The 9,107-nt window shown below is 39.3% G+C and overlaps 1 long non-coding RNA gene across 1 annotated transcript in view; it reads right to left on the bottom strand.

Moving 5' to 3' along the window:
* LOC107735300 (uncharacterized) overlaps window positions 1-8,818 on the bottom strand; it is a 25,263-nt gene extending 16,445 nt beyond the window's left edge. The window contains exon 1 of the long non-coding RNA XR_001639363.1: window positions 8,745-8,818. This is a non-coding gene — a long non-coding RNA (uncharacterized LOC107735300). The remainder of the gene's footprint in view (window positions 1-8,744) is intronic.
* Window positions 8,819-9,107: the final 289 nt, after the last annotated feature.

Raw genomic sequence — 9,107 nt, 5'->3', positions numbered from 1 at the left:
GTCTCGCCCCTGTGATTCTGTCTGCCGATCGTTGACCTACGCTAGCCCTAGGACTATTCTTGTGTTTTGCCTGCCATATACCTGTTTGCCATTGTTCGACCCTGCCTGTTATGACCACGTCTCTTAAATAAAAGCTTGCAGATGGATCCACACGTCTCACGTCTCGTCAGCCCCGTTACAACTGGATTGTTCAAGGACGATAAATATTGCGTTGAGGCTCATGATGATGACGATTACATTCAGCTATAATTATCATGACTATCATTTTGGCTATTAAAGATTAAATAAAATATGTGATGCCAATCAACTCAGAAATTTGAACTAAGCTTATGTAATATGTTCTATTATATAAAATATTGATTAGAATATTAGTAACATGAAATGGATTGTAAAAAGAATCCAATTTTCAGATTAAAATATTGCTGGTTACTCATTTAAAAACAGCAGCATTGCTACCAGTTTTTATGTTGCACAGATCTGTATTTTTGTGTCATTTCTTCTTGACATGTTTTACATTTTTAATGCAAGTAAAAATAGAAATGTCATATATATATATATATATGTATGTGTGTGTGTGTGTGAGAGAGATGCGGTACCATTTCAAAAGGTTCTGAGAGTGTATTCATATACATCTAGAGTGTTTAAGTAATGTATAGTTTTATCATGTGTTTGAAATAGAAGATAACTGATTTTTTTCTTAATATACTCTAAGAGTGAATTTTTGTGTTATGGTATGGAAGTATAATAACTTGTATGACGAAGAAGAATAGTTCCATATAAATAGAATAGCTGAAGAAAACAGCTAAATAATAATAGTCCAAAGTCTCTAAAGCAGCAAGGTGGAGTGGAAGGTAGGAGTGGGGAGCTAGGATCGGGAGGAGCCAGATGCAATGCCAGAGTCCAGCCAGTACAAGGCCCCAGGGATGGAGTCTAAGGTGAGAGGACCCATGGTGGAGACAACTTGATGGTAGCCGACACCCTGGGGATGACCGACGGAGCAGCCGTCACCACTGAAGTGGACCCAGGTGGAGTCGATGAGCCCATGCAGTGCAGATGGTACTGGAGACCGAGGTGGAGCCGGATGACCAGAGGACAGAGGCTGAGCCAGTGGGACCGTGGACAAAGGTTGAGCCGGGGGGGAAGGCAGATCCAGACGAAGCCGAAGGTACAGGCAGGTCAACATCTGATCAAGGCGGAGCAGGAGGGATGTAGGAGCCTGGAGAAGACGTATAGCCGATGGTTTCCGGTGGAGCCGAGGGAGGGAGGAGCCAAGACGGATCCGAAGTGTCGACAGGCCGAGGAGGAGCAATGGGCACAGACGCTGGAGGCGGAGACGCTACAGCACGTGGGAGATTCAGAGGGGCTGAAGGACAGCAGCGTAGGTGGGGCTGAAGAACTGGCTGATTGAGGAGGTGGGAGAGGGAGGCTGGGAGGGAACACAGGAGAACAGGAGCTGAGCAGAACCAGCAGGGATGTAGGAGATGCTGAGGTTGGACAGAACCAGCAGAGACAAAGGAGATTCAGGGAACGCTGGAGATTCAGGGGACATGGGAATAATCTCTCCAAGTCAGTCTATAAGCTCCTCCTCAAAAATTTCCTTAAGTTCCTCATAATAAGCTCCAGAGGCCAGGCTCAACTCACTCACAGCTGTGGGAGTGTGGGGGGATTTTCTCTAATCCGTCGATCTCCACTAACACTCCCTCGTGATCTGCGGTGTTGCCGGCTCGCGCACCTGGTCAGACGGATGATGTGAAGCGGGCTCCGGGCTGATGACTCCCTCCAACCTATTCCTCGGTTTGGGCTCGTCAATCACAGCAGGCCGGTCTTCACGGTCTGTGGTGGGCACAAGCAACACCCCTGTCGAGTTGTTCGCCGTTGGTGGATGGCTGGTCTCTGGCGGTGATGGAGTGGGGCTGGTGGCAAAGTCATCCTCTGTGGGGCCGATGGTGAAAGGAGAGTTGTTGTTCACTAGCACCCATTCCACGAAAGCAGCGGAATACTCTTTAGGACCGTCCACTGGAAAGCATGCCTTCAATCGCCTGCTCAGGCTGGTATGGTAAAAAACACAGAGCGAGCGATCAGGGTAGTGTGTAAGGCACGCCAGATGGATGAACTCCTGTGTGTGGTCTTCCAGCAGACCATCTCCCTGCTCCAAGCAGAGAAGTTGGACTCCAGGTCCATGGAAAGAAACAAGAGATTAAAAAGAAGCAAAAGAGGGAAAAACGCTGCTAATAATATTACTGTTTGTGGTCAGTTCTTCTGTTACGGTATGGTAGTATAATAACTCGCATGACAAAGAAGAAGAGTTCAGGAACACTTGTTCAATATCAAACTCACTGGAGAACAGGAACAAATGCTACCAAACACAATCACAAACTAGAACTGACAAATACTGAGGGATAACTGAAGGCTTAAGTACACAAAGCAAACAAGGAACTAATGACTTAATTAACAAGACACAGGTGAATATAATAACGGATAAGACAACTCAGGAAAACTAGGTCACATGGCAAAACCAAAACACAACAAAAGAGGGAACACAGGTCATGCATGTAACAATTAGTACCTTAAAAGTACATATTAGTACCCAAATTACCTAAATGGTACAAAAATACAGTACAGTCTCAGAAACAAAAGGTACTAATTGTTTCTGAGAGTGTACTGATTTAAAAAAAAAAAATGTATCGTAGTTCTCCAGCTCAGAGTGAAAAAAATAAAATAAAATAAATAACCACCATTATACATTCTTATGCCTTTATTGGACTGGATCTGAATTTAAATGCAGTGCAAGCACAAAGCACGTTCACAATAAAGATGAGGAAACTAGTGAGTTAATATTTAAGACTAAGCCTATGGCAACTAAAAGGACCCCAAAACCACAGGGTCACATTTGTACTCTGTGCTCACCTTTCACAATGCACTGATGCATGCAACATAAAGCCGCACCCAGAGGCCTCTTCTGATTGGCTGGTTAGTATCAGTCATGATGGCACAAGGTGGATTAACGTCTGCAAGAGAAAGAAGAGGAGTGAGAGAATGACAGGGTGAGTGAAGAGAAGGTTTAAGAGCGCATCTGGGTTAGTGTGCAGCAGTGTGTAAAACTGCCAGTCAATCATCTTGTCTTGTGTGAAAGCTATCTTTCCTTTCTGCCTCTGCCAGTCACTCCTAAATACCTTTATTCCTTTTTTGTTCTGCTGTTTTTCTCTTTTATAAATCCCAGTGTACTAAAGCCAGTTCATAACACGTTGTTATTTTCCTCCTGCTTAATTTGCATTATTTATCCATCAGTATGCAATTCCCTAATCACAATTTGCCATTTCTAATCGCCTCTGATGTCACTTCTTGTTTTTAATTAATGCCAAAACATGCATGTTATAACATGGGCAAATTATCACATCGACTTGTGACAGCTTTGCTCTCAGTAATGCTGCTGTCAATAATTTTCCCCATAGCATAGAGATAGATAAATAAATAAATGAGCCATTCTAAACTGTTCATTAACCAAACCAGCCAGGGTTTGTAATAAACTAACAAACAAACAAACAAATACTACAGGTCCCATGTTGCATTGTGAAATAAATTACTGAATTATAGTCATTATTATAAGTATAAAATAAAAAAAAATGTTCTAATTTTTTTTTTTAGTTATATACCGTATATATACATAGCCAAAATTCAAGGTATTTATACAATAATAGCATCCACATCATTCTCAATGCATAACAGGAGCGAAAGGAATGTCTTGTTTACATCGAAATGTCTTTACACCATTAAATAATAAATGTTCAAGGTGTCCTTTGGCCCGAAACAACATTTCTCTTGTGTGCTTCTGTCACGGTTCATCAGCCACCCTGCAATCTCTCCATCCTAAAAAACAAAAATATGGCAATTTCAATCACATACAAACTTCCATCACTAAAGTACTTGACATGTCCAGCTTTAAATGCAGCCATTACTCACAGTGACAGCAAAGTGACTTGACATTGGAAAGGTTATTTAAAGATATTGCACTTTGATGAAAGTGGAACGCTGGATATCTAGAAGACCTGAGTCAGTTCGTGTCAACATATTCTTTATTTCGAAAGAAATGTTGGCACACTAGTGCATTTTATAACTTTTCACCCAGCTAAGTACAGTCATGGTCAACGGAGTCAATAGGTCTGTTGACGTGAGGCAGGTGTCATGTTATGCTTCAGCTCTCTTTGATGTATCAGGTCACGGATGCACATGAATCTTTGGCCAAGCAACACCCAAAAATAACACCAGGAGCGTGAGGCATTTGGTGGAGCCATGTTTCAGTGTGGCAGAAAGCCCGGGCACAGTCTGTGCCAGCATGTCGTACTTGTGCCAAAAAGACATAAAAGAGCACCAGGATTATTAGAACATAGGATAAATCCCCCCGTCCACAATAAACTCCTTTCAACCAAAGTAATAACTACATTCCACTCAGATACGCTGGTACTATGAAAATTCACACAGCATAGTCTGATCAATTTCGCTTTTGCTCATGTGTTCGGTTAGGGCAGGGGTAGGCAAGTTCGGTCCTAGAGAGCCGCAGTCCTGTAGAGTTCAGCTCCAACCCTGAAAAAAAAACTCACCTGCCTATAGCCTTAGTAATCCTGAAGACATTGATTAGCTTGTTCAGGTGGGTCTGATTAGGGTTTGAGCTGAACTCTGCAGGACTGCGGCTCTCTAGGACCGAACTTGCCTACCCCTGGGTTAGGGGTATGTTCAACACTCTAGCAAATGCATAGCAATGAGCTAAAACACTCAAAAAACCTGAGCAACCACATGGCAACCAACATCAATACTATAGCATCAAGCTGGGAAGCAGCAATCACATTTTCTATATAAAATGTAAAAATGCATACTACCATTCAAAAGCTCAAAAGGGGTTGGTAAGATTTTTAACTATTTATTTATTTTTTAAATAAGTCTCTTCTGCTCACGAAGGCTGCATTTATTTGATTAAAAACAACAAAAACAGTAATGTTGAGAAATAGTTTTCTAATTTAAAATAAGTGCTTTACAGTATATTGTAATATATTTTAAAATGTAAATTTTCCTGTGATCAAAGCTGAATTTTCAGCATCATTGCTCCAGTCTTCAGTGTCACATGATCCTTCAGAAATCATTCTAATATGCTGATTTTCTGCTCAAGATTAATTTATTATTATTATTAATAATAATAATGTTAAAAACAGTCAATAGTTCTGAGACATTTTTTTCAGGATTCTTTGATGAATAGAAAGTAAAAAAAACAGCATTTATTTGAAATATAACTTCTTTGTAGCATTATAAATGTCTTTACAGCCACTTTTGATCAATTTAATATATCCTTGCTGAATAAAAGTATCATTTTCTTTCAATTATATATATATATATATATATATATGTATCTTACTGACCTCAAACTTTTGAACAGTAGTTTCTCTTTATGATTTGAATTCTGACTCTTGAATAAAACGTCAAGTTTTTAAAAAAGAGACCAGAGTTAAAGGTCCCCTGAAATGCTTAGAAACACGCAGCGTTACTCTATGTGTTGACGTCATTTTAACTGAAACAGGAAGACAGGGCGGGACATATCAAGCAGCCCCGCCCCTTTTTAAAATAGCCAATAGCATTCGTTTATATCACAGCTTGGGCTAGAGTCGTTCAGAGCCGTTGAGCTCCGTAAAGCCGCATTTGACAGCCACAATCTCATCCATATTGCTAAAAAATATAGCATTCTGTGTAGAATTCAAATAGCTCCGATACATTTTGTGGTCTGCGCCGACTCGCGCATGTGATCCGCTCCGTGCTATCGTGTCTCTGGACCGGAGCAGAGGTGTGTGTGCGCACCGCGGTTAGCGTGACGCAGCGCGAAACCAGACTTCTTTTTTTCCTCAATGGAAAGCATATTTACACTGTTTGAATCGTTCCCTGTCCCCTATATAGTGCACTATTTGCCATTCACTGTACAGAAAATACTAATTCTGTGGACAAGTGACCGATTTCAGCCGCGGCTTCAGCGTCTATTTTATAGTGTAGGGGGCTTCTAGAGAGCATTTGATTGGACAGAAAGTTTCATGAGAAGCTGAAGTACGATGTGACGTCAAAAAAATCGTTGAGCCGTTTTGGCGGAAGTGACGAACTGCAAGCTTTGAATGCTTATATCTTCTAAATGCAAATTTTGTCACTGTTTTGGAGCACACTGCCTTATAGATAACCTTAAGACTAACATATTGATACTAACACCCAAAAAACTTTAATTTTGATTTCATGGGGACTTTAAGCCTGTAGTACAAAGGAATAATGAACTGCATCCCTTTTATTTTGAGTATGTCATTTTATTGCTCCTTAATCTGGATTCCATCTGGGCCTAGTTTTTTTTTTTCCATCTCAGTTTAGGGACCAGTTCTCACTATTAACTAGTTGCTTATTAACATGCATGTTACTAGCCTATTGGCTGTTTATTAATACTTATAAAGCACATATGAATGCATGACCATATTCTATATCCCTTAACCCTACCCAATACCTAAACATAACTACTACAACTACCTTACTTGCTATCAATAAGCAGCATATTAAGAGATTATTGAGGAAAAACTCTGTGTTAATAGTGAATATGTCAATCCTAATCTAGTGTTACCAAAGTTTTTGCCTAATTCTACACTTCAATTGTTTATCAGCCGTCTTTCACTCCATTTGCCTCTGTCATTATATACTTCATTTTTGACTGGTGCCCGAATTTACCACCTTGTTCATTATTCCCTCTCTTTGAAAAGGGAGATTACACAGTACTTTGCCAGAAGCTGGAAAAACACCCCGCTTGCTTGGCTGGCTCTACCGTGTTCCAGATCTTCTGCTGAGGTTTCTCCAAGGCTGACCCAGAACATCAAAAGCACTCCAAAAATATCAAGCATGACAGAGCTTTTTTTTAATTCTCTTTGATTCGATGTTTTAGCACGGAGCCGGCTTTCTTCCCAGTCTCTGGGTCAAACAACCCTGCTCTTCTTCAGTGGGGTCACAAGACATTATCCAGAGGATTTTCCAGAAGCCAGCAGGATGGCGACCCAAATCTCAAAAGATAGCTGTTGATGAGAACAATAAGGCATCCTGGGAATTTCTCAGGTAATTGTAATACTGTTACAACAATGATTTTCACATACAGCTACCTGATTTGGTGTGTTTTAAGGGTATTTTATGGTATTTAGGTTATGATGTTATTTTATTACTTTTTTCATATTTTAGTAGTATGTATTTATTTATTTCAATTAGCTTTTCAATTAACAGTTTCCACTGTTATGCCGATGATACTCAACTATATATCTCAAAATAAACTTGACTTGACTTTTTTTTTTAAGGTTTAGCCATTTTTATAAGAGCTTTTTGTATTTTTTTTTGCATTTCTATTTATTTATTTATTATTATTTATTTCAGTTTTAGTAATTGTCATAATTTAAACTTTTATTTTATTTCATTTAGTGACCAAGGCATGATTACTAATTTTATTTTTTAATTAGAAACAATTTTCACACAGAAATAGCTAGTAAATATCACAATTAGTTACAAAGAAATATCAAGTAACATTGAATGAATAAAAATGACATTTTTAAGTAGAAAGACTGAAATGGTATGCTCTTGTAAAATGCACTCCAATAATTTTATTTAAAACTTTGTGTACATAAACTCAAAATACATAATGCTATTTTGGGAAATTACTATTAAAATGTGTCCTCTTAGAAAATTAGCCTGCAAATAATGTTTAGCATCAGGACAGCTGTCAATCTCCCAAATGGGGGAAATAAATCAGCTTTTTTTTTATTTTTCTCCAGAAGCAGTTTTCTATGGCCTAAAACTGTCCTATTTTGCAAGCATAATATCTCAAGAGGTATACTAATTTACTCCGAATATGAAGCGCTAGAATAAATGGGAGAGAGAGAAGGGGGAAATCCTGCAGATGAACTACTAATAGGCTGAAATTTAGCATAGTAAGCTAAAACTTTAACAGCCCCATCACCCTCAATGCCCACACCTGTATAAACACCTTTTCTTCTCTGACAACGTGAGACTGCAAGAGAACTAGGACACAATTAATCAGACCCATATGGGTGAAAAAAAATTAGATGGCAAGAATGCATTTATATCACATTATGACCAATAGCTGACAGTCAGTGCCGCCATTAACTAGATTTTTACCTTTTCTGAAGGAAATATGAGTGGCGATTGAGGTTAGCTAAAGTCAAAAGAGTTATAGCTCAGATGCCTCCTTCAATGCTTCAAGGACTTTTACTAGTGTGCAAGTGTAAATTCCTACATTTGAATGGAATATGAGCACATGATTTGTGGTCTTAGTCACATCTGTAGCACAAACATGGGTCAGGATTTTGTTCAAGGTATGGGCAATAGCAAACAGCACTGAAAACAAGACCTTGCACTTGCTTATTCACAGTAATATGATTTTAAACTGCACTTCAAACACGGAAATAGGGCTGGCCTACTTTGCAGCTCCTCTTTTTGGCTTGCACATCACAATGTTCCCTGTCTTTGGGCCACAGCTGAGTAATTAGGCCATGGTAGTGTTGACGCAGTGTGTGGTGACCCCGTAAAATGATCAACACGTTCTGTATCACTCTGAGAAGGACAAACAGGAAGTCAGAGAATAAGAAGAGGAAGGAAACAAGGATGATGAAGATAGGAAAGGATCAGTCAAAGTTTAGGGTCAGTACGGTTTTATTTTAGTGAGATATGATAACGACCCCAAACACACCTCCAAGATGACCACTGCCTTGCTAAAGAAACTGAGGGTAAAGGTGATAGATTGGCTAAGCATGGGCATAGTAAAGTGTAATTTCTTCAGTGTTGTCACATGAAAAGATATAATAAAATATTTACAAAAACGTGAGGGGTGTATTTATTTATTTATTTATTTCAGTTTTAGTTTCAGTTGTTTTAGTACATAAAATTAAACTGTCACGGTTCGTAGGAGGGAAACGAGGAGATAAACTTCCAATTGAACAGACTTTAATAACATAAACTCAAAAAGGGCAGACAAAGTTGAACAGGGTAATGACAATAGACGCCGAACAAAGAACTCTGAACCAAACACTCCTTAAGTACAC

This window comes from Sinocyclocheilus rhinocerous, unplaced genomic scaffold, assembly GCF_001515625.1.
Source record: "Sinocyclocheilus rhinocerous isolate Xijiao unplaced genomic scaffold, SAMN03320098_v1.1 scaffold942, whole genome shotgun sequence".
In the NCBI taxonomy this organism is placed as follows: Eukaryota; Metazoa; Chordata; class Actinopteri; order Cypriniformes; family Cyprinidae; genus Sinocyclocheilus; species Sinocyclocheilus rhinocerous.
The sequence above is the reverse complement of the archived record's forward strand: the minus strand, read 5'-3'. Positions and strand labels throughout refer to the sequence as shown.